General features: G+C 43.3%; 1 long non-coding RNA gene across 2 annotated transcripts in view; it reads right to left on the reverse strand.

Moving 5' to 3' along the window:
• The window catches only part of LOC135966261 (uncharacterized), a 169670-nt gene that overhangs the window by 49094 nt on the left and 95189 nt on the right, over nucleotides 1-25387 (reverse strand). The window lies entirely within an intron of this gene.

The following is a 25387-nucleotide window of genomic DNA, read 5'->3' on the forward strand; positions in this document are numbered from 1 at the left end:
TGAGATCTTAACCCCTAGTATCTCACAATGTAGCTGTATTTGTAATTGCCTTTAAAAAGGTAATTAAGTTAAAGTAAGGGTTTAGGGCCCATTAGGGTGGGCCCTAATCCAGTGTGACTAGTGCCCTTATGAGGAGTAGAAATTTGGACACAGAGGCATAGACAGAGGGAAGACAATGTGAAGAGAGAAGACGGCCATCCACAAGCCAAAAAAAGAGTCCTGAAACAGATCCTTCCTTCACAGCCTTCAGAAGGAACCCACCTTGCCAACATCTTGAACTCAGACTTCCAGCTTCCAGAACTGTGTGAAATAAGTTTCGGTTGTTTAGGTCACCCGGTTGATTGTACTTTGTTACGGCCATTCTAGCAAACTAATACAGGGTTCCTCCATCTCCCTTTATTGTGGATGGAATCCGGCCCAACTCTGCTCAGAACCTTAACACAGAGTGGTGAGCAGGGAAAGATGGCGTTTTTCTTTTCCAGAGAACTGGAGATTAACCTTTGATTACAGGAGAGGGAGCAAGAGTTGTGAGGCCTGAGGAAAAGCAGAAAGTGGAGCTTACCAGTGAGGACTTGGTCATGCAAGATGCAGGAGAATTCACTAAAGAATGCAGGTCCCTGATGTCTCAAAACAAAAATGGGAAAGATACATTTTTGCCCCCCTGATTTGAATGCTCAGATGCTGTTGGAGAGGAGGACAAGTTGTTCTGCAGAACTGAAAAAAGAGATGGGTTGTCTGATAAGGCTTACAGTAGACGGACTGCACAGCAGTCCAACAGGAAGAAAAATGAGGAGTGGGACATGCTTGGGGACTAGAACCTAAACAGCAACTCATATGAAGCCTTCGCTTTGTCCCCTGAGGAAACTGACATGGGAATTCATGAGAAAGGATGGAACAATCCCTCAAACTCCCATCTGGACATCGCCGAAAAGGAAGGCGTCATTGGCCCTGGGTCAGAACCAAGAAACATGAGCAGTTTTAACTTGTAGGGTGTGATGTGACAGTCCAGTCACTTTCCCAGGGGCAAATCAAGTCATACTGTGACAGATACTACATTATAACAAGTCATGTCTGTTGAGGAGCTAACCCATGTCTGAGGCAGGGGCTGCAATAACTTTATGCCCAGACCATCTCCCTAAAGTAAAATGTTCCATGAATTTGCCTTATTCACTCTAGTGTCTTTTGACACTGAGGGATAGTTTCCTGCTAAAGCATTTTCTTTTTCATTTTTATGTAAATAAGAGAAATATGTGGGGTTGCTAAGGATAAATCTTCCCCACCCAAACATACACATTTAATGCACATGCCTCATTTTAATGTATCCGGGGAGGGACCAAGGTGCCCAGTGTGCCCAGCATGACATTAGGCCTCTCTCCTTCAACTTAAACTTGTGGAGCCCCGTTCCTGCCCCCACATGCCCAGTGCATAGAGGAGTAGGACAAGTAACAAACCACAAAAGATGAGAGAGAGTTAGAGTCTAAATTAAACAGCTAACATCTTCACTCCCAACCAGGCAGCGGGAAGCAGCTCAGAGAGAATCCATACACCCTGTGAGAAGCAGCAATGATAGAAGAAGAAACCTCCAAGGAGTGCAAAGGGTAATGCTGGGGTCTCCAGGAGTAGCAAGGAGATGCCCAGCTTTAGGAGTGACAATGGTAGAAGCCACAGCAGAACACAGGGGACTCCAGTGTCAGTTGCAGTTGTGGAATGATAGTCACTTCTCACAGAAATGTATTCAATATTGAGCACCTTCTATGTTCTAAGAGAGAATAAGTGAGTCATGAGTCCCAGGGAGTAGAGAGCCAAAAGGATCAGCCTTGAGAGCTGCCTGTGGTCTATGGAGTTGAGTGACTGGCCCTGCCCACCTGAACTAGCCTGGGGAAGTTCTATTCTTCCTCTCTTCCTCTCTTAACTAAGTCTTTTCCTCTAACCTTCAGGAACATTTTCAGGTAGCAAAAGCCCTAGCTTGTATTTCCAAACCTGTTTTTGGAGTAGCCAAAGTAGGCATTTCCACTTAGGTATCTTGCTGGCATTGTAGACTCCTCATTTTCCCCAGCCGCTTCTCCTCATCCCTTCCCTCCACAGACAAAACCCCAAATCATCTCCCTATCATAACACTGTTCTTCACTTCAAAGCTTTAGTCTTCTTTGATTCTTCCCTCTTCTTTCCAGCTTAGTCAACTTTCATGTTATTTTCAACTGCCTATGTAAGGTGCATGGAATGTATGTTTTCGTTTTCATTCTAGCTGTCCATCACTGTCCCTTCCATTATCAACCCTCAAATCCACTACTGTAACAGTCTCCTAACTGGTCTTCTTACTTCCCTGCAAATTGTTCCTGTGGTCTTTAAACTTTCCTCCATGATTCCCACTGGCAAATTCCCTTTGAAATGGTAGCCCCAATGCCACCACCTCCTCCATGAATCCTTCATAATATGCCCAGTGGGAATATGCACTCTTTCTCTTCTGAAATCATACAACCAAGATTTCTCTTAATTTGTGCACATGAAGATGCACACCAGGCTTAGATTACATCCTCTGTTGTCTATACAGATCTATCTTACATCTTACTTGACTTCACCTGGATAACCTATAGGCACCTCCAATCAACATGTCCAAAAGAGAATTCTTGATTTTCCCCTCTCAAAACTTGATAATCTACCAGTCTTTCCCATTTTGTAAATGGCAGCACCATCCTATTTGTCAAATTAAAAACTGTAGATTTATCATTGATTCTTCTCTGTCGCAACCATCCTCTATGCTCTTTCCACACCCCACTACCCCCCATTAAGAAGTAAAGTCTGTCTTCCGTCTGCTAAAATCTGGACTGACCTGTGATTGCTTTGACCAACAGAATATAGCAAAAGATACATTGTACCAATTCTGTGCCTTTCCTTTAAGAGGACTGGCAGCTTCTACTTCCTGGATCAATCTTGGGACGCTTCTAGGAACCCAGCATAAAATATGTGCTGATTTTACCACCTTTCCCATCACTTCTGCTGCAGTCCTAGTGCAAACTAACATCTTGTAGAGTTACTGCAATTGCCTCATAAAGGATCTCTCTCTCAAAGAGCGAATGAAAATGTAAATCAGATCATGTTATTTACCTGCTTAACACTCTCAAATGGCTTCTCAATATGCTTAGAATACAATCCAAATTCTTTACTCTGTCCTACAAGTTTCTTTGTTCTGGCCCCTGCCACACCCCTGACTTTGTTTCCTTCTACTTTCTTCCATGCTTAACCTGCTACTTTGCCCATTCCTTGAATACATCATACATGCTCCTGCCTCAGGATCTTGGCTCTTCTTCCTCCTGTCTGGGACACTCTTTCCTGGATCTTTGCAGGACTAACCTTTTCTCTTCATTCATATCCTAATTCATGTCACCTTCCCCGAGAGGCCTTCCCTGACCATCCACTAGAGAACAGTACCCTTGTTCACCTCACCTTACCTGCTTAGTTTTCTTTACAACATTCAACACTGGATGAAATTCTCAACTAATTTGCTTCATTGTTTTTGTCTCCTCTCACCTTGAACATGAGCTCTATAAAAGCAGGAACCTTGTCTGTTCAGCTAACAAACTTTTACCATAAATGGCTCTTGAAAATTATGCCACCTTTGGTGTCTAGCCTCCAAATTAGTCCACAAAGAGTCTTTCCTTGCATAGTCTGTTCCCACACTGAACAGGGATGTCACCAATATGATATCTCAGAAATGATGAAAAAAACTTCTGAGGCTAGGTCATAAAAGACTTTGTGACGCTTGCCTTGTTTTTACACTACTCACTTTGGGAAAAGCCAGCTGCCATGCTGTGAGGACACTCAAGCAGTCTATGGAGGAGTCGATTTGTTGAGGACCTGAGGCCTTCTGCCAGCATTCAGTATCAACTCGGCAGTCATATGAACGTGACATTTTGGAAATGGGTCCTCTATCCCTAGTTGAGCCTTTATGACTGTAGCCCCAGCTTGGCATCAAAGATAAATGCAATATAGTCCCTGACCTCAAGCTGCTCAAAATGTAGGGATAAAGAAGTTGGGGGTGGGGGAAGAGTTAAATGATTTCATAGAAGAGGAAAGGAAGCATGGTGGTGGGAATGATTTGACTCCACCACAGGAAAGAGGGATTAGAGGAAGCATCCAGTGGAAGGGATGCTTGGGTTAGAGCCTGAAGAACAAATGTTAGTTATTAATGAATGTTGGTTGACATTGCCTCCAAGACACTATTGGCTTCGGCTCTGGAATTGTTCTTGATATTGAATTATCTTTTTTCACGGATGGAATGTTCAAATTAATGAGAGAAAAGAATGAATGAAGACTTGAGCACTGACCCCAAGGCTGGGAAGAATTCATTCTTCATATATCCTAGATTACTTCAAAGAAAATGAACAGAAAGGATTATCAATAGTACTTACATCTTGAGTACTTTTCCTTTTTCTTTATAAGTTTGCTAAAGCAATATTCTGTTAAGGCCTCTCAAAGGTATAGGAGACTGTCAGTTGGTTGTTATGACTGAAATGGAAGGGCCAGAAGCATTTTCAGAGGTATCCAAGTGCATAAGGTACAACTATTAGGTAATGAGTTGGAATTTTAACAGTCCTGAGCACATACATCTTAATGAGCATGGTCCCCCAGGGAGGAGTTCAACCCCTTATTCCAATGATTTTGCCATTACTGAAAACATTCCGAGAATGCATGTCTCTCTGGAAATTGTCTTCAAACCTACAGTACATTCTTTTGAATTGCCTTGATGATGGTAAATTGTAGTCCTTTAAGTCTGAATTCTTATGTGCAGCAAGTGATTATCCAGGCTATACCAGCCGGAGGGAATAGTCAAATGATAAGACAATGACATAAGTCCATTACTTCCAGCTCAGCTCCACCAGCTGGTTTGCTGGAATTCTGACCTACCTCATTCTGCCTCCAGGTGTATGTTTGGGGAGTGGGGAGCAACACTGGGAAGGAGAGAGGGCAGAATTGAGATTTTTTTTTTAAAGGGGTTTATTTAAATTTATGTATTAAATTTTCTTCATAACTACTCCATTTTCCGACAGTCAGTTTCAGTCCATTCAGTGGGACCCTCACTGAATCAAGGTGGTACTTTCTGGAGACAATCCATGTGGTAGTTTGTCTTCAAAGCAGGCTGGCATCAATTTCTTCCCTCCCTCTGTGCTCTATGCTCTTTCCACTGCCCCCTGCCCCACCTCAATTAAGAAGTGAAGTCTATCTTCCATCTGCTAAAATCTGAATTGACCTGTGATTGTTTTGACCAATAGAATATAGCAAAAGGGACATTGTGTAGCAAAAGGGACAATTCTTTGCCTTTCCTTTAAGAGGACTAGCAGCTTCTACTTCCTGTATCTTGGATCACTCAATCTTGATACTTCTCCTAGGAACCCAGCCACCAAATTATGAAAAACTTAAGACTTGGCAAGGGGCCAGAAGGAAGCCCTCCAGTTGACAGCCCCCAGCTGAACTTACAGACAACAGCCTGTATCAGTTGTAGCCATGTGAATGAGCCATCTTGCATGTCCAGTCCGTTGAGCTGTCAGATAACTCCAGCATCAGAGACCCCAAGTAAGAGCCACCCAGTTGAGTCTAGCAGGCCTCTGAAAACATGAGAAGCAACATATGGCTGTTTTAAGTCACTGAGTTTTGGAGTAGCTTGTGATGTAAGGATAGAGAACCAAAACACCCTATGCCCTGTTCTACCAGCCCTATGCCTGCATGGTTGAGTCACTGGTGCTGCCACCATTGACATGCCTCCAAGCAGCCCCTTTGGTAGGTAACTGTTACTAGGCACTGAAGCTAGGCCTTCGGAACAGCCTGTCCATCTAACCACCGGTCAGAAATGACAATCCTACCATTCTTTCTTTCTTTACTCTCTCTCCGGCTAAACCCCAACCAGCAGGAGGGAGTCAATTAATTTGTTCTTAGCGTTAAGTGAGACTGCATTTTACCACAGGCCCAAGGGGACAGAGAGTTCAGGACCCTTCCTTTTCATCTGTCTGTACCACATTTCCCACTAGCTCTATCTTCTCTCTTCCCTTTCTGGACAGCCAGTTATCCCAGAATTTGTCCAGATGATTCAACTTAATTTTTAAAAGCTAGCGTAGTGCTGCAAAAAAAAAAAAAAAAAAAAAAAAACCCTGTTCGCTTGTTTCATGTATTCACCAGGAATTTGTTTAGATGCCTGTTTTATGCTAGGTACTGTACTAGGTGCTAGGGAGATAAATACCTCAATTTTTTTAAACTTTCAAAAATCTAAAAATATGTATGGATATGTTAAAATGAAAAACAGAGGAGAAAGCTTCTGCAGCAAATGGAAACATTAAAAAGCCAAAAGGAGCTGCGTCTCAGAAGAGAGATGAGTGACAAAACTGTAGAATCCTGTTGAGTCAAAAAAGGCATCATTCAGGGAGGGGGAGCAACACACACTGGGGTCTGTGGGGGGCAGGGCGTGGGGGGTGGGGAAGGGAGAGCATCAAGATAAATAGCTAATGCATATGGGGCTTAATACCTAGGTGATGGGTAGATCCGTGCAACAAACCACCATGGTGCACGTTTACCTATGTAACCAACCTGCATGTCCTACACATGTATCCCGGAACTTCGAATCAAATCAAATTCAATAAAAAATAAAAAATAAAATGGGGGTAATAATAGGACCTACTTCATTGGGTTGTAAAGAGGTTTAAATGAGTTGATTCATGTAAGACAATTAGAAGAGTGCTTGGTACATAGTAAATGCTCAATAAATGTTGGCTGTTACTTTTGCATTGTCGAAGTATCTTAGGAAAATGAAGGTACTACTAGTTTTTGCCCTAATTTCCCTGACAATATTTTTTATTTTCTTCTAAAAAAATAAAAGGGAAGTGCCTTTTATACAGCAATGTGACTGGTTTCCTTTTGAGGCTTACATGCAAGTCCTGAGGGCAATTTCAAAAGAGGATGCATGGCCAACACGTTTTGAATGATAGTTACATGGTTGGAAGTAATGGAGCCTTCTGGGATGCCGTTGAAAGGAGCTGTCCTCCCTGGCATGTGAACAGTGCTTGACTGGCTATGAATAAAAGTCAATTATGCCAGTATCTCCCTCAAAGATGGTGAGAATCAGGAGTGCTGAAATCATGCATGCATGTATGACTTACTTCTGGTGGACCCACCGCGGGATCAGAAATGTCTACACTGTTGCTGCTTTTCTAATTTTAGGTAAGACTCCAAGGAGGCGGGCACTGCAGAGATGGAGATTCCTCCTTTGGTTTCGCCACACTCAGAGGCAGAGTGGGGGGTCTTATTTTCCAGAGCTTTGTTCCTCAGCTTTTTCCTCATCAAGTCACCATCCCTTCCATCAGCTTCCCAACAGCAATAGCTTCCCAACCTCTCTCCTTCTTTCTGCACTTGCCCAACTCCCAGCAGCTTATCCTCCACCCAGCAGCCAGAGGGACTCCCTTAAAATGAAAATCAGTTTATACTGTTTCTCCACTGAGAACCCTCCAGAAGATCCCCACTTCTATCTAAATAAAGCCAAAGTCTACAATGGCCCATAATAAGGGGTTCTAAGACCTGTTCCCAGCCCAACCACTTCTCTGGCCTTCTTTCCCTGTACCTCCCTGAGATGCTTATGACTACAGGCACAGTGCTCCCTTGTCTATCCTCTGCCTGTTCCCTGCATAGGCTTCACAGTGCTGTGCTCTGTGCTCTGCACCCACTTCACTCATGACTCACTCCCAGGCCTCCTTAGTCTCTGCGCAAATGTCATCTTACCTAGGAGGGTTTTGCTCTCCATCCTTTAACAACAGCAAATCCTTACCCCTTCTTAGCACTTTGTGTCCTTCTCCCCTTGCTCTGTGTTTCGCCAGCCAGAGCACTCAAAATCACACACTTACCTGATTTTTTTGTTGTTGTTCATTATCTCCCACATCTAGAATGCTAACTCTAAGAGACAGGTACTTTTTGTTTGCTCACTACTCTGTCTCTAGCATTCACAATAGTGTCTGGCACAGAGGAAGCAATCAACTATTTATTAAATGAATAAATTACATAGCTACTCCCAATGGTAGGGGAGAGGGAAATCATAACCATACAGAGCAGCTTCAGAACCTGAATGGCCAACCTACCAGGTAATTTTTGGCCGTCTCGTGTTTTATCTTAAAGACTTTTATATTCTACTGCATTATAAAATCTGGTAGATAGAAAAAATAATCTTGAAGTAAAATTGATATTCCAAAATGATGTGTCTGTTCTCTCACTGCTATAAAGAAATACCTGAAACTGGGTAATTTATAAAGAAAAGATATTTAATTGGCTCACGGTTCTGCAGGCTGTACAGGAAACATGATGCTGATATCTGTTTGGCTTCTGGGAAGGCCTCAGGAAACTTACAATCATGGCAGAAGGTAAAGGGAGAGCCAGCACTTCACATGGCCAGAGCAGGAGCAAAAGAGAGACTGGGGTGGTACCACACACTTTAAAATAACAAGATCTCATAAGAACTCACTATCGTGACACCACCACCAAGGAGGGATGGTGTTAAACTATGAGAAACCACCCACATGATCCAATCACCTCCTACCAACTTTGGGGATTATATTTCACTATAAGAGTTGGGTGGGGACACAGATACAAACCGTATCAAGATAAACGATGTCTATCACTCATTCATGAAATAATGACATTTTAAATTCATGATCAATGATACCCATTTGTGAAAGAATGGTGTTTTATTGAGCATCTATGGAATGCCAAGCCCAGTGCGGAACCCTGAGATCTTCTGTGGCTTTATAATCCTCCTGACCCCACATGCCCTCAACAAGCTTGTGCCTTGCAGTTAGCAAAGCTGGGAATTTAATGGAGCATTCATGACATCTTCTGCAAATGCTGATAATAATATTTTTATTAAGTAATAATGACCACTTGGTTTACTGTATGTTCCAGCTTTCTATTGTTGCATAACAAACCACTCCAAAACTCAGTGACATGAAACTACACTAAGTGGGTAAGAAATTTGGGCAGGGCACTACAGGGACAGCTTCACAACTGTTGTCCCTGCTCCACATTGACTGGGGCCTCAGCTGGGTGACTTGAATGTCTGGAGATGGCTGGGATGGCTTCCTTAGGACCATGTGCCTGGGGCCTTGGTTCTGAATGTTTCCTGGGCTCCTTGATTCTTCTGCAAGGTATATCTTCTGGAACTGAAATGAACGTTCTTCCTTGATATGTCCAGTGCTGGGCTGGAAGAGCTGGAAAAGCCAGCCTCCTTTCTTTCTCCACACTGCCTGTCCATGTGGCTAACTGGGGCTTCTCCAGCACAGTGGTCTCTGGGTAGCTGGACTTCTCACGTGGCAGCTGGCTTCCTCAGAATGAGGGTTCCAATCGACTGGGCAGAAGCTGGAAGGTTTCTTAGGACCTAACCTTGGCTGTCTCAGAATATCAATTGCACCACATCTACATATCAGGCAAGTCACCAAGATGAGTCCATAATCAAAGGGAGAGAAATTAGACTTTACCCCTCAATGAAAGAGGCAAAAAAGAATTGATGACTGTCTTTATTCTACCATATTGTGCTGAGCGCTTTTCTTGCAGCATGGCTTTTTATCTTATGACAGCCCTATGAAGTATATGCAATGACTATTTCCATTTTATGGTAAAGAAATTGAGGCCTTGAGAGAAAAGAACTTCTCTCCAAACCCATAGTTAGCAATTGGTGGAGGCAGTAATTAAACAACATTTAATTTCCTTGAATTTTTAAAGCAAAATAGATAGCATTCTGCCTCTTTAGAATGGCTGCAGGGCAGACAGGGAAAAGTGAGTGGAGGTGAGAGGTGGGAATTGGGTTCTTACGGTAAGTCTTTGTAACCGCTCATAAGGAAGGACCTCGTCAAAGCACTGACTATATAATAAGCCCATCTTTGAGCTTGGACCAGAGAGAGGGTTGGGAGCTCTAGAGAAGAATGTCGGCAGCTATAAAATAAAGCAGCTGTGCCTCAGGGTATATGTGAACCACAGCTGGTAACCCCAGACTGGGATATTGATTTCTTCAGGGCAAATGAAAGAGAACATGTATGCCAATTTTTCTTTTTTCCTTTTTTTTTTTTTTTTTTTACCTAAGAAAAATAGTGGCAAGTCTCTGGAACGACCCTAACAATCCCACATTCATGAAGTGGCTCAAACCAGCAGGACTCGTGTTTGGAATGGAAAGACCGGAGCTGAGGAAAAGGAAAGTGGAATTTCTCTTTGGAGTTTTGAAGTCTCTCCTTAGCTTATGACTTTGAGTTGCTTGAAAAGCTTGAAGGAATTTCCACACTTAGCACACTTCCCGTGGCTGCCGGCCGCCTGGCTCCAAAGCACATTTTGTGAGGTTTCAGTGTGTTCTCATTCCTCAGCATTATAATGGATGCTGTCACTAGAGCTGGATCCTGGCCGTGTAAGGCAGGTCACCCGAAAAGGCTGACCAGGGCCCTGTTTCCTGACTGAATGCTTGGTTGATGGTATCTTGTCTGATTCATATCCTATTGGAAACGGTGTGAAGCACGGCCTGGAAGTAGATCTGGTTTGAATCAATCTGGCCTACACAGCCTTGCTTGACAGGCAACAGAGGCTGGACTGCTGGTTTTAAAAGAGAAATCCTAGTTTTAGAGAAGTTTTTTTCTTTTCCTTCAAAAGACTGAGAAACTTACCGATTTCTTTTGACTAACACAGTGCTGCACAAACATACAATGCTTTAAAAATTTCCTCTTTTGTTGTTTCACATATGCATTCACCAAATATTCATTTAGATGCCTGTTTTATGCCAGGTACTATACTAGTACCTGTTAGGAAGACAATCATGAGCAAAATAGACTTCATTCCTGCCCTCATGAAGATTACAGTCTAGTGGGGAAGATAGAAATTGAACAAACACCAAAACTAATATAAATAAGTGCTTGTAAATGAAAGATATAGGGTTCCAAGAGGGACAACATACAAAAGGGGTTCTCGCTTAGATTGAGGAGCTCAGGATGCAAGGAAGAGACATTGAAACAGACGCCTGGTAGATAGATAGGAAATATGCAAGCAAAGAGCTTGGGGAAATGGTTCTGGACAGAGGGAACAGCAGAGGTGAGGCAAAGTGGGTTCAGGTGGGGCTCAAGAGACAGAGAGAGCCCAGATCATGCAGGACCTGATGGCCAAGAGCAAGATTTTGTGTTTTGAATTCTCCCTCCAATCAGTTTTGTTTAAAGCACTTTCTACTAGTGTCAACTGGATTGGATGCAACACACTATCATTGAGTGAATTATTAGGTTGGTGCAAAAGTAATTGCGGTTTTTGCCATTAATGGGTTGTGCCAGCCTTATAGATCCTGAAATAGCCAATTCAGAGCAAGGTTGCTGGCATTCTCCACTGAAGAGCTGGATTGGGGGTGGGGCCAATATTAAAGCACTAGCTTGGGAGAAAGATGGAATTTAAATGTCCATATATTACCCTATTTATTATTTTCATTGCCATTCTCCATTTGTATTTCCTTTCAATCAAAAATTACTGAGAACATCTTATATGCAAAATGCCTTGAAAGATTCAAAGAGTTCTGGGACACATCCTTTCTCTCCAGGAATTTATGTCTTAGTGGAAAAGCCAGCTCTGTGAATCACCCTACAAAACCACAGACTTATGCAGCAAAATGGACAGCATCTGAAATATCATCTGGTCCAGGTTCACAGATATATTCTCCAGGGTCACAGAGCTCTAGAGTAATTGTCTTTTAATTTTGTGGTTTTCATTTTGATTATAATCTAAAACGTATTTTACTGGTTATAAAGGAAAAAAAAAGATCCTCTTGTTTGCCCTAATGATTTACAATTGAGAGACATTTCAAGTCATAAGACTTTAGTTCCTTAAGTCACTGTTTGTCCAACTAGGATCCATGGAGTCTTCAGGGCCCACAGATGTATTTTCAGGAGTCTATTAAAGTTATTCTTCCCTTGAAATGTGTCCTTATATCACCAAGTCTGAGAAACTAACCTATTCCAACACGTCATTATCACAGACTTTTTTTTTTTTTTTTTTAAAGACCAAGGCCTAGGAAGAGTAAGAATAAAATTCCTAAAACATTTTAGATTTCTTATATTAATTAGAAATCATCGTTTTCAACGTTTTTTTGAATTCTTTATCTCATTGCTTTCTTATAAATATCCATGACCCACACACCCACACAAAATAGACAGTATTATTATCCTCATCATAGAGATAAAGAAATTGAGATTCGTAGCTGTTAAGTAACTTGCCCAAGTTCAACTAATAATAGTAAATGCAAACAGTGGCGTTGGAATGAAAACAATCTACTTTCCAGGCCAGTAGTCATGCCATTGTCCGAACTTTCTAGCATTTAGGGCAACAGATGTAACACATTAAAATCTGCAACCTCTGTTCCAAGAGTGTGTTTTGGTTTTATTTTACCAATGAGACACAAATTCCTCATTTGGTCATAGTCATTCCATGATATCTTAATGATTTCCTCTGCTTAACTTCGGTGGTTTAAAAATGTCTACAAATTCTTTGATTGCTCCCATGAAGGAGGTCTATATATCCTCCCCTTGAATCTGGCTGACTAATAGCATGTGGTAGGGGTGACTCTATGTGAATGTTGAGGTTGAGTCATAAAAGGTGATCCAGCTTCCACCTGGTCCTCATGAGATGCTCCCTCTTGGAACTCAGCCACTAAGCTATGAGGAAGCCCTGGCCACATGGACAGGCCATGTGTAGGTGCTCAGCTGACACCCCCAGTTGGGGTCTCAGCCAATAGCCAGCATCAACCCAAGACCTATGAGTGAAAAAGGTTTTGAGATGACTCCAGCTTTAGCAGCCATTGAACTGCATGAGAAAGCCTGTGTGAGAACCATCTAGCTGAGCGTAGAACCTAGAGAGACAGTGTAACAACTTTTAAACCACCAAGCTTTGGGCTGATTTGTTAGGCAGCAACAATGACTGGAATGCTGGCTGGGCACCTTGCATTGGGTGATTTCATCAGTGTTTCTCCCAAAAGGCATCATGGTCTGCACTGTACTAGGAGCTTTCAGCTTGAAGAGAGATACTTGGTCTCCCTAAAGGGGACCAGAGGCTGAGCACAATTATGGCTTGATTATCCCTAACATTTCTGTTCCTCTGACTTATATGTTCTCTTTTTCATCAGAAAACACTGCAATTGACTGCAGCTCAGTGCTGCTTCTGTAAACAGGGAATCAGTCCACCGTAAGGTAAAAATACCATGCTCCTGAGAGTTCCTTCTGACGAGATATCTCCCTTTGCTAATGCTGAAATAGATTCCCTCCCAGATCTAGGAACTGGTGAGCCAGCTGCCCTGAGGGAATGGAGGGACTAGGCAGCCAGAAGGAAAATCATCGGCAGTGAACATCTTCAGGGCAGGGAGAAGATGTCTTCATCTCTGGCCCAGTCCCCAGCATAGATGTATTTGGGTTTTCTAAATGAATGAATGAAGTCAAAGTAGCAATAGATTCACCTGATCAAACTTAATTCATTTGCGACTCACTAGCGCATGAATGAATAATCAAGGTACATACTCATTTATAAAGGAAAAATTCTCCCTGTCCTCACAAAAGGTGGAGAGTGTAGGGGAAAGTTACTTGGAATTGGAATAAGTCAATGAGTGAGCAGAAGACTTTCAAAATGAAAAGCTTAACAGAGAAAGAGAATAAACCTAATTTGGCAGAATTAAGCCTATAGTCATTAAAATGTCATGCCACTTAAAAGTGAGAGCTAAAATGTTGTCATGAAAGGGTTGCATGTTGTCTGCAGAGATCTCGCTTACAGAAAGCATGGGTACTGCCTGCATCATTGTAGGTATCAGGAAAGCCTCACCCCATGAGCTACTGCAAATGGCCACACAGGCTGAGTACCATACACCTCCAGTGGGCACCATTCACAAAAGCCGGGAGCTTCTCCAGAATTTAAAAGCTAATTTAAAAGAATTCATCCCTAGCAAGCATCTACTACATTCACAGTTTTTATGGTAGGGATTTGAACACAGCATCAAGAAGTGATCTGATTGGGAAGATGGTCACACAGGTTAATAATAAGTGTTATGGGAGCAAAGCACACATCTAACTCTACCAAACGAAGTGTAGGAAAGTCCACCAAAGATGTGGCTTTTAAGTAGAACTTGCCAGGAAGAGGAGTATGGGAAAAGCCTTCTGGATAAGCAGCACAGCATGCAAAGTGTCGTGAGTGTAGAGGAGCAAGGCATGTCTGTGGGGAGGACTAGTGGGGAATGAACCAGAAGAACTTAAGCAGAGACTTGACTGTAAAGGATCTTGGGATGCTAAGGAGTTTGGCCCTGACCTTCCAGATGTATTCTCTATTAATCAGGGGAGAAATTGCTAAGCCCGGAGAAAGCAGCCATAAACATGCTCCATACAGCATGGAGCCTGAGAGCCATGAGGTAGACCAGTCCTTGCCCTCTGTCTTGTTGAGGCCTAAAAGGTAGGAGATGTCTGTACATGCAGAAGCCTTTAGCCACAGTAATGTGGGATGTCCCACAAAGACAAGTTTCCTAATCCCTTGTATCCCATAGTCAGTAAGATCAGGAGTGGGAATAAACCAAAGGCCTCAGAGACTGAGGTGTGTTTGTGTGTGGCAGTAGTTGTTGGTTTTGTACGCAGGCAGGAGGGAACATTCTGGGCCATTAGAAGCTTAAAGATATTTGACAGTCTGGTCAAGGGTCTCTGATGGCTAACTGAACTTGGTTCAATGCAGGGAATGCAGAAGCCCTCTTTACCTACTACAGAGTTCTGCAATGGGCTCACCTAACCCAAGATTTTTAAACATATACTTTGGGACATCTTTGAAGACAAGACAAGTACACTTTTGTAAGAATAATACTAATCTCAATAATAAAAATAATATCAGTTATTAAATGTTGTGTCCTTCCAAAATTCATATACTGAAATAAGGTTTAATCTCGAATGTGGCTGTATTTAGAGATGGGAACTTTAAGGAAATAATTACGACTAAATGAAGTCATAAGGGGTGGGACCCTGATCCAATAGGATTAGTGTCCTCATAGGAAGAGCGAGATCACTCTGTCTGGGCACAAACACAACAAGGAACATAGCTGAGATGATGTCTGTCTGCCAGCAAGGAAGCCCTCACCAAGAATTAAATTTGTCAACACCTTTATCTGGGACTTCCAGCCTCCAGAACTGTAAGAAAATAAATATCTGTTGTCTAAGCCACTGAGTCTATGGTATTTTGTTATGGCAACCCAAGCTAATAAAAATAGCAAGAATAGTTAACATTTATGGAGCACTTATTATGGGCAAGTCATTGTTATAAGTGCTAGTGATAAGTGCTTCATACTTATTAACTGTGTTAATGGTAGGCACCATTATCTCCTTTTTTTTTTTTTTTTTTTTGAGACAGGGTCTTACTCTGTCACCTAGGCTGGAGTGCAGTGGTATGACATCGGCTTACTGTAGCCTCCAGCTCCCGGGTTCAAGTGATTCTCCTTCCTCAGCAACCCCAGTAGCTGGGACTACAGGCGTACACCATGACACCCGGCTAATTTTTGTATTTTTAGTAGAGATGAGGCACCATGTCGCCCAGGCTGGTCACGAACTCTTGAGCTCATGTGATCCACCGTCTTTGGCCTCCCAAAGTGCTGGGATTACAGGCATGAGCAACCGCGTTTGGCTCGTTATCTCCATTTTACATTTGAGTAAACTGAGGTTTAGTAAGTCACCTGAGGCAATGCAGCTAATGTGTGGTAGAGTTGAAATTCAAACCCAGCAAAGCGCCCCAGAGAGCCTTCTCAGCATTTACACTGCTGGCCATTGAGATATTCATTGGAAAGTTCTGTGTGCTGAGTAGAGCTTCTCACTGAGCAGGGACCCAGGACCTTGGCCAGTTCTCTGCCAGTCAACTTATTTAGGCCAGAGTCAAAAGGCCTCATTCTCCCTGCATGTCCCCCTGCTGGGTGGCTTGATTTTTCCTCAGAGGGGCTGGAACCCTTCCACAGATATCACTAGAGTCCCAGGACCATTCCTGCCTTCTTTTTCCCATAAAGAGCAAGCATTATTCAGCCACCCTACCCTTGCCTGCACATTGAGATGGAAACTGAGAGTTGTAAAAAAGCTTTGAAGAACCACAGAAATAATTTTTTTTTTTTTTTCCTAATCATTTTGGATCCATTTGCTCATTACCCATTTGAGAAAAACCTTGCAGAAAAGCAATTTCCTAATATGGCACTTTGGATATACAATGTAAACATTTTTGTCCTGGGACAAATAGGCTTGAGATTTGTTAAACTCTCCAGAGACACATTTTTCTTTCTATTTTCTTTTCTGTGATATGATATGACATTATAGGGTGTTGGGGATGGAGGAGAGTCTTGTGTACTTACGCATTTTCCCATTGATTCTCATGTTATTTCAACTGTACATTATTTTCCCAGAAAGATTGTCATAAACCATTTGGAATGGCCATGCTTTTAATGGGTGCTAAAGATTTTTCTCTCTAGCTTTGTCATCATTAATAGGCTCTCCAAGAGGTTCATTGTCCCATGGTGAATCAGTGGTGAAACTCCCAACCTCCCACTCCCTCATTGAGCCACATTTACCCGACAGCGAGCCTTTCTTTCTGGCCCTGGCTTGAATTTAAGCTTCAAGATGGAAAGATCTGGCAAAAATCTGACACTAAATAGCTTTGTCTTGTCACTTAGTATTAAGTATTCCTCTGCCCAATGAAGTGCAGGTTGACTTGAAGCCAAAAGCTTATCCTGTGTTCTAGGGGTCACCAAACTCCACACCAGGTCTCAGAGCAAGTTCCAAAGGCAGAGTCCTTCCATTCAGGCTTTTACATTCCTCACCAGGAGCCCCCAGGGCCAGTCCTGCAGGACAGTCATGCATATGGTTTCCAAGATCCCAACCCCCTCTAAAGCCACTCTCCACACATTTTTCTAAGCCTTTTCTGCAATTTTCTGCTGCTTTTCTTCTGTTATTTCCATCTCTTTTTCTTGCTACTACTTGGTGGAACCATCGTCAGAAATGCATTCCCCTATGCTAGCTCTGTCACCGTCTACATGAGCAGTCTCTGGCGATGCATTCCTGTAATCTTCTCTGTTGCATTTTGTACTAAGTGAATGCCAGCAGTCAGCTAGAAACTTAAGTGAATGGCTTAGATTGTAATTCCTACAGGTGGTGCCTGACATAAATCAAGGCCTCCCAAAGTGCTGGGATTACAGGCATGAACCATCACACCTGGCTGCTAAATAAATTTTAAAGAAAAGGATAGTCCTTGGGCACATCTTTGGCACCTTTACACAAATGTGTTATTTTCAGAGGAAACAAAAAAAAGACATAGTACAGTGTTTGTTAAGATTAATTCTAATACTTCTAATAGCAGTTAGGTATTGAGTAGCTATTAAAGATATATATATTAGGCTGGGCGCAGTGGCTCACAATTGTAATCCCAGCACTTTGGGGAGCCGAAGTGGATGGGTCACTTGGGGTCAGGAGTTTCAGACTAGTCTGAACAACATGGCAAAATCCCATCTCCGCCAAAAATACAAAAATTAGCCAGCTGTGGTGACATGCCCTGTAATCCCAGCTACTCGGGAGGCTGAGGCAGGAGAATCAGTTGAACCCAGACGGCAGAGGTTGCAGTGAGCTGAGATCATACCACTGCACTCCAGCCTGGGTGACAGAGTGAGACTTTTTCTCAAAAAATAGATAAATAAAAATTAAAAAATATATATATGTATATATACATATGTGTATAATTTCATTTCATATTCTTAGTTTAACTCCACAGCAACCCAACAAAGGAAGTTGCGTAATTAGCACCATTTACAAATGCAGAGAAAGGTTAAGGACCTTTCCAAGATCATAGACCTAGGAAAGTTGTATGGAGAAAGGACATTGAATAACCAAAGACATTAAGACTTCTCAATCAAATGATGCCAAGCAAAAATTATGAAGCGAAAATGGTCTGAATGGCAGAAGAGTTTGAGGGTGAGGCCAGCCAGAAAAGATAGAAGGAATAGGGTAGGAGCTTAGGATGGGGCAGTTGGAAGCATGTGGAACCCATACTCTTCAACTCCCCTTACCCCATCTACTACCATATTGAGTCATCTTTGAAGATTGGTGACAACTGTGAAGTGGGCCAGAATGAGCTGGTGGGCCACAGTGCCACCTAAGCATTCATGGAGGGTATAGAGGGAAAACCACCATAATTCTCTTGTACTGGGTGACTCCCAGTTCCTACTGGACCTCTGGTTTCTCTTTCCTCTGAACTGCTAGCTCAGCCCCTTACCCTGGGTTAGCCCAGGCTTTCAGTAGCATTGATAAATGGCCCAGTGTGGAGAGAAAGGCTTCAACAAAGCCCCTCCCTGCTGAACCTTCTGGTAGGCCATACTGATTTGGCCCTCAACTCATCCCAGAGAGCTGGCCAGGAATCACTCTGTTCACCAGCCTATACCAGCTGTTCCCGACCAGCTCTAACCTCTTTTGAATCATCAAGAGGACCATTAGGTGAGCTCTGTGAAAGTATGAGGGAGTAGTGAGAGCTTCCTGTAAAAATTCAGTAAGGAAGACAACCTGGATAAGCAAGAGAGTGTTGCCCTAGGAGTACAAGATGGTGAGAAAGCCCACACAGGCAGCTTCTTGGTTCCCTACAGAGATGATGGGAGGGACTCAGGTCTTCCAACCTAGCCAGTGACATTTCCCCTATCAGCCTCATCTTGAGAAAAGTTCCTCTTATTTTTCATGGGTGCCAAAATAGGAAAGCAAAAACATTTGCATTTCAAAAGTGCAATGTAAGGCAATTCTTAAACCAAAGATATAAATTTCTATCAATAAAATTAAATTTCTGTCTGCCGGTCTGTTATTGCATCATGAGAAAATAGCTGGATGGATTGTCACTATGTGCAGAGACTATGTTTAGGATGATCTGAGTTACAGCTATATGAAGCATGCACCAAATTCTTCAGGGAGAGGTCAGAAGTCATCCTCTAGAGAATTTGCAGGCCTTGATTTGCAATCAAGCTCTTTTCACAGCAGCAGTTCCATGTAGCTGAGTTCCATGGTGGATAGCCAGGGATTCATTTATTTAACTGCACCAATAAATCCTAAGCAGTCCTTAGGGAAGCCAGCCACTCACAAATAGTAGAATGTCAGCCACTGGGTGAGGAGGCTGGTGCTGAGAGGGGCTTCCTAGTAGCCCCCAACCACAGAAAATGAGAAACTTTCTAGCTCATCCACTGCTTCAGACTCCTCTTTACTTCTTCTATGGCCATTGGGCTTCAGTGGGAAAACAGAACAAGAGTTGGATGCTTGCTAGACACCCCAACACATGCCATTTAGGGGTAGGAGGAAGGGAGACTGGGAGAGGAATGCAGGAAGTAGAGGTCACATGAAATTATGGCTGCTCCAAAGGGGACACAGTATTCAAGGCATCACGGGAAGTATAGGAGCACAGACCCTCAGCCAGAGTCCCTCTCCTCCCAGCCTCACGGACTCTGGTTGGGCAGCCTGGGGGCTAACTGGTCTGCAGGGAGTTGGATAGTCAGTGAAAGCACTCTGCTCTCCTCCCACAGCCTGCCTCCAGGTAAATGTGTGTATTTAACTAAACCACTACCACAAAGGCTCATGAAATTTTCCTGGAAGCCAGTTAAAGCAAGGAGAGTCACAGTAGTAGATAGAATTAAGCCATGTACCAATTCTTTTTGGCTTACAAGTGCCGGAATTGCTTGTTTATACATTAAGAGCAAAAAAAAAAAAAAAAAAAAAAAAAAGACTGTAGTCTTTTCTCTTAATTGCTGTAATTATACTTGTGCCACCCACAAGAGAGGCCGTTGATCTCATTTCTAAAGGGCAATTGTTGTAGCCTGGCTCGTCTGAGAGCTTTACAAGGTTTTTCTCATTTTCTGATTACCACTGGCCTATTGAGCTGCCAGTAGAAATTTATTTTCTCCCTGGTGCATTTCTCCCTCCCCACACCACCACACCACCCCCCCACCACGCCTTTCTCTCTCTCTCTCTCTGTCTCTGTCTCTCTCTCTCTCTCTCTCTCTCTCTTTCTCTCTCTCTTTCCCTCCCCCTCCTCTCTCTGCTGCTGCTGGGTAGTTACCAGGAAGAGCTCACTTCCTCCTTCCTCGGGATCAAAAGGGATTGCAATTTCTGTGATCAATTGTGTGTGGTTAGACATTCTCAGAATATCCTGAATGTGGAAGTACTCAAAAGCCCATAATCTGGATAATAGTGGTCTGTACTGGCCACATCCCTTAGGAAAGGCTCGAGAAACCTGGGTCAAAAAATTTATAAACAGTTTTTGGCTCATGTGCATTCTACGTTGAATTGGGCGAAGCATTTCCTTCCGGCTACCCGATACACAGCAATCTGAAGTATCATTGTGGCCTTCTACGCTTATCCTTGGAAGTCCTGCCTGGGTCCTTTCCCTGTGTAATCGTGAAGGAATGCTGTTCCAAAGACATAGGGTCAGAAGGGCGCAATAAATCAATCCAGATACACCCCTAATGAATGGCAAATTAAACAGCATTTGTTTTAAGTTCATAGGTCCTCTTGGAAGATGCCTTTTTAGTGCAAGTAAAATTCCTGGGTTGCAGGTATGAAAGGCTATGGGAGTGGGATGTGGAGGGCTCATAGTCTCTGGGTCGTTTTAGCCACAGTTTTTAAAAGTGCCAAAAATATCGCCAAAGTTAGTTTGCCCGGCTAACTCTGAATGTGCAGTGCTTTCTGCAGCCCTTACCCTGAAACGGAATTGTCTGATTGCTGTAGATTCTGGAGCGACCCAGACTCTTGCTCATTGGGTTCCACCCTTGCTCATTCAGGTGGTGCTGCTGGGCTGGATAGGTGTTTTTGAGAATCTGCCATCCTCAAGGCTGCAAAGATGGAGCTAAAACAAATCTTCCAGTCACATACAATTCTAGCAAAATCACGGAGACATGGCCTGTGGCATTGAGAAGATTAAATTACCGAGCCCGCTGTGCCCCCTCCCCCAAGTAACTGGAATAAACTTGTTAGAGCTGCATCAGAAAGAACAGAATAGCCTTTAGTCTTCCACAGCCCCTAAGCATTTTGGTAATAAATAATAAAAGGTATTTATTACATGTTACAGTGACATTGTGGAATTCAAATGCAGTTAGCCATAACATTTTCTTCCTCAAATGTTAAAAAGAAAGAAAAAAGCATTAGGAGTGGAGAGGCAGGACAGCGGGAGCAGTGGCTTTAAAACCTGAGGAATGTGGTAAAGAGAGCCTTGTGTGTTTTTTATAGTCGTGGAATGGGGGTAGAAGGTAGGGGGAAAACATGGGCAGGAAGTCAGGGGATTAGGGCTGCAGGCCTGTCGGTGCCACTGTCTGACTTTGCTACCTTGAACAGGAGGACTACCCTCGCTCCATCGCAGCTTCGCAGTTATCATCAGATAAAAGGGTTGAGAGCCTTCCTGTTTTATCAGCTGTTTATTCAGTTCTCTCAAAAGACCTCTGTGTCAGGCTTCCCTGAAGTTCCTTCTCCTTCTCCTTCTCCTTCTCCTTCTCCTTCTCCTTCTCCTTCTCCTTCTCCTTCTCCTTCTCCTTCTCCTTCTCCTTCTCCTTCTCCTTCTCCTTCTCCTTCTCCTTCTCCTTCTCCTTCTCCTTCTCCTTCTCCTTCTCCTTCTCCTTCTCCTTCTCCTTCTCCTTCTCCTTCTCCTTCTTCTTCTCCTTCTTCTTCTTCTTCTTCTTCTTCTTCTTCTTCTTCTTCTTCTTCTTTTTTTTGAGACGGAGTCTCGCTCTGTCGCCCAGGCTGGAGTGCGGTGGCGCGATCTCGGCTCACTGCAAGCTCCGCCTCCCGGGTTCACGCCATTCTCCTGCCTCAGGCTCCCGAGTAGCTGGGACTACAGGCGCCCGCCACCTCGCCCGGCTAATTTTTTTGCATTTTTAGTAGAGACGGGGTTTCACCGTGTTAGCCAGGATGGTTTTGATCCCTTACCTTGTGATCCGCTCGCCTCGGCCTCTCAAAGTGCTGGGATTACAGGCGTGAGCCACCGCGCCCGGCCGGTACACTCTTCTGAACCATGCTTCCTTTCAACCAAAAGGGGCCAAGCTCAGTCTGAGTAATGGGCAAGGGATGAAGAAACAGGCCCTGTGTTTCCCTTGCCTCAATTTACCGTGCTGTGGACTGGACAGCAAAGTCTTCCCTAGACTGACTCCCCACAACGCTACAGGAAGCATCTGGCCACAGAGGATAGTGGCTAAAAGCATAAGCTTGGAGTCACGTTTTTGGCTTGGGTTCTAGCCCCGGTCACCTGTAACCATATGTTCCATTACACTGGGACCTTAAGCAACTTGTTTAATGTCTCTGAGCTACAGAGTCCTTATTTGGAAAATGGTATATCTAAAAATGAATGACAGGACCTAGCATAGTCCTTGACACATACACTCTCAATTATTGGTAGCCAAAGAAATGAACAATAATAAAAATGTTTCCTAGGCCTTAGTCTTATACTAGTAACTAAGGGTAAATGATGAGTGGGAGCAGGGAAGAAGAGTGCCTTATTTGTATGCAGGAGCCTCTGGCAAGCACACATGAGCTGTTCTAGGTGCTGGCTGGGGAGGTACCGCAGCACATCTTAGGAACCATGCCTGCATTTAAGGAAGGACCGCAAAGGCAAGAAGCAGGAATGAGAGACCTCTTGGAAAAAAAGATGTGGATTTTACATTCACTCATTCATTTATCTAGCACTGAGGAGCTATTGCAGTTGTGGCTTTTGGTTACTTGTTCATGTGTTAGACCTTTGCTAGCAGGATAACAGAGATGAATGGCACCATCCTTGCCCTCAGGAAAGTGACAGTCTACAGTGCTAAAAGCAAACTGGCAGATACTAAGTCTGAGGAAGGTAAGCACAGGGAGCACGGGAGGTGGGGTGACTGTTCTGATTTGTCCAGGACTATCTTGATTTTAACACTAAAAGCCCACATTCCAGGAAGTCCCTCTGTCCCAAGCAAACAGACAGTTGGTCACCCTAGTGGGAGGAGCCAGAGGAGTGGCAGCACCTGAACTAATCTTGCAAAGTCAGAGAGGGTTTCTTGGCAGAAGGGATGGCCTACAAGGAAAGTAGGAATTAGCCAGGCAAGGATGTTGATGAATTGGAGGTGGAGTGGGTCTTAATTAGAAAGAATCCCATATGCAAAAACCTAAAGGCAGGCGAGACAGTGAGGAAGTGGGGAACCCTGGGGAGAGAAGGTGGAAGGCCTTTCTTTGCTCTGGACAGTCATTGCTCTCCAAATGTGTTCCTCTTCTCCTTGATCTCTCCTCTGACTCCTGTTGATTGAGAATGTAGATCTGCAAAACTGTGGGAGATGCTGTCTAGGCAACTCTCACATTAGCAGGGAGAAAAGAAGGCGAATTTTTCCCAAGATCCCTTTCAAGTCTTTGATTCTAAACCAAGAATCCATACCATAAGGCCATCCATCAGAGAGGTGTTCACTCTGTGTATAAGATAAATAGCCTACACCTTCCCTATGTATTTCAGCCACCTTGAAGAGTGACACAAGTCATCACACAGTTGATTTGCCAGCAATGATGTGTCCATCACAAAGTGAACCAGCATGGATGTGTTTGCTGGACCACCACCAGCCAGCTGAGCCACCATGGAGATGCAAGTTTAATTATTTCGTTTTTCTAAGTGAGAAAAAAAACCCTTTTCTGGTGAGGCATCACACCCTTTCCCATGCTCATGAAGGCCTAGAGAACCAGCTGGAGTCTGTTTTTTCCCCATTATTCCCTAAATGTTTGCTGTAAAGAATGCTCTCTGATATGACTTGTTTCTGTCCTTTATAGAGCCTATTCTGTAAATAGGAACAGAATTAAATCAAGAGAGTACCTGTTTTGCTTTTCCCAGCACTTCTTTCCCAAACTGAGTCACTTTGGAAAAGGTGATTTCTAGATTGTTAATCCTTTAGCTATGTGTTTCATCCTCTAATATCAGGCTGGTGTAGACACACTGGGAAAAGAAATAAAAACTTAATGTCTTTTCTAAAGCCTCTCCCAGAGAAGAAAAGAACACGGGGAGGAAGGAGTCTTGACATCACTTAATAAAGCTTTATGAGTAACTCCTTTACTACCATAGATAACATTGCTAATGCATATTGCTCAATGAATGAAAATGTCCCAGGCTATACTTTACAGCAGGCAGAAAACTTTGAGCTGTCTTGCCAATGCTTTATACTAAGTGCCAAATCCTTATTTCTTTCTTAGGCATTTATTGTAATAACATGAATCATGATGCATCACTCTGGTATTCGTGTGGCTGCTCAGTGTTAAGTCCCCAGGACCTCCATGGAGTTGACTTTATTTGGTTTTCCACTTCCGTTTCTGAGTGAGAGCTACATGAACTCAGACGTGAAGGCTCACAGGAGCTCAAGTAGGCGGCCCTTTCTGTTGCTGTTTTGGTCTGCCTGTACTCAGTGGTTGTGGTATGTGCAGACCTGAGCACTTCAGGGGACATTCAGCTGGAACTATCCCCATTTCCTCTAGTTTCCATTAAAACAAGAGACTTAGGATGATGTTCAGGAATGCTCAGACAGTTGCAAACCTCTGGGGCACTTGGAAGAAATGTGGCTATTAATAGAATTTGTGAGCATTGACGTATATGTTTTCTAACTTCCCATACATAATCCTGAGAGTGGGGCTGGATGTTAAACCCTGGAAGTAGGGAGTTTCCAGAAAACCATTCAAGGTATCAGTATCAGGTTTCTGACTTGATGAAGAGTTTGGATGAGTGGCTTCTGTATATAAAGGTTAATAGTGCCTATTTCAAAGCCTAAATGGAATGCTGTGCTCATCTCCAACTTTGTGAATGTTCAATTGGCACAGTCAATTTATTCACTTTGAAAGTCTTAACCATGCTGGTGAACCAGCAGGAGTGCTGTTGGGAATATTTAACATAAGCAAAAAGGAAAGGTAATGAACATTGAGAGCAATTGAAAGGATGATCCAGTGAAAAATATGTGGCCTTACCTGAGTGTCTCAGCTGAGCATCAGTCCAGCAGAGCATCAATCACTTGCAGTGGCTGTGGTAAAGACAGTGATGGCTTATTCATTGATTTCTACAATAAATATTGTGCCTTCACTACATGCCACTTACTCTGCTAGGCACTGGAGATACCATTCTGGAAAAAACCAGACGTGCTCCTGTCCTTCCAAGTCTAACAATTTGGCCCGAGAGACAGATATTAATCAAGTAGTCACATAAAAATAAATAAAATGTCAACCTTGACAAGGAATTGGACAAGGTACTATGAAAGGCCTTGACCTAGCTGAGGATATAATGATTGGGCTGAGACTTAAAAGATGATAAGTAATTAACTAGGATACCACAGGAGGGAAGAGTGCTTCAGGCAGAG

The sequence above is a fragment of the Macaca fascicularis genome, chromosome 11 (assembly GCF_037993035.2).
Source record: "Macaca fascicularis isolate 582-1 chromosome 11, T2T-MFA8v1.1".
Taxonomy (NCBI): Eukaryota; Metazoa; Chordata; class Mammalia; order Primates; family Cercopithecidae; genus Macaca; species Macaca fascicularis.